The sequence below is a fragment of the Meleagris gallopavo genome, unplaced genomic scaffold (assembly GCF_000146605.3).
Source record: "Meleagris gallopavo isolate NT-WF06-2002-E0010 breed Aviagen turkey brand Nicholas breeding stock unplaced genomic scaffold, Turkey_5.1 ChrUn_random_7180001958157, whole genome shotgun sequence".
Lineage (NCBI taxonomy): Eukaryota > Metazoa > Chordata > Aves > Galliformes > Phasianidae > Meleagris > Meleagris gallopavo.
In genome coordinates, this window is record NW_011217883.1 from 1 (window position 1) to 421 (window position 421).

The following is a 421-nucleotide window of genomic DNA, read 5'->3' on the forward strand; positions in this document are numbered from 1 at the left end:
GACAGCTTTTCACTCACAACTTCAACCTCTTGTAGGTTTGCTTTGCAGGGAAATCTCTCTCACACTAAGATGTCTTGCTACGACCTGAGCCCACCAAAAACCAGCGTTGCCGTGCCCCAGCCCATCGCTGAGAGCTGCAACGAGCTGTGCGCGCGCCAGTGCCCCGACTCAACGGCCTTCATCCAGCCACCGCCCGTCGTCGTCACCTTCCCCGGCCCCATCCTCAGCTCCTTCCCCCAGCAAGCCGTGGTGGGCTCCTCCGGAGCACCCGCCTTTGGGGGCGTCCCTGGGGCTGGGGGGCCGTCTACGGCGCCGGGGCCACTCAGGGCTCGGGGGGCCGTCTGCACCTTTGGCAGACCCTACGCTTCTCCTGCCTGCAGCCCCTGCCCCTTCGCCCCGCTACAGCAGGAAGCTCTGGGAC

The 421-nt window shown here is 65.3% G+C and overlaps 1 pseudogene; it reads left to right on the forward strand.

Annotated features, from left to right (window-relative positions):
* The first annotated feature begins 57 nt into the window (after positions 1 to 57).
* On the forward strand, positions 58 to 418 carry LOC104917257 (annotated as a pseudogene).
* The last annotated feature ends 3 nt before the right edge of the window (positions 419 to 421 follow it).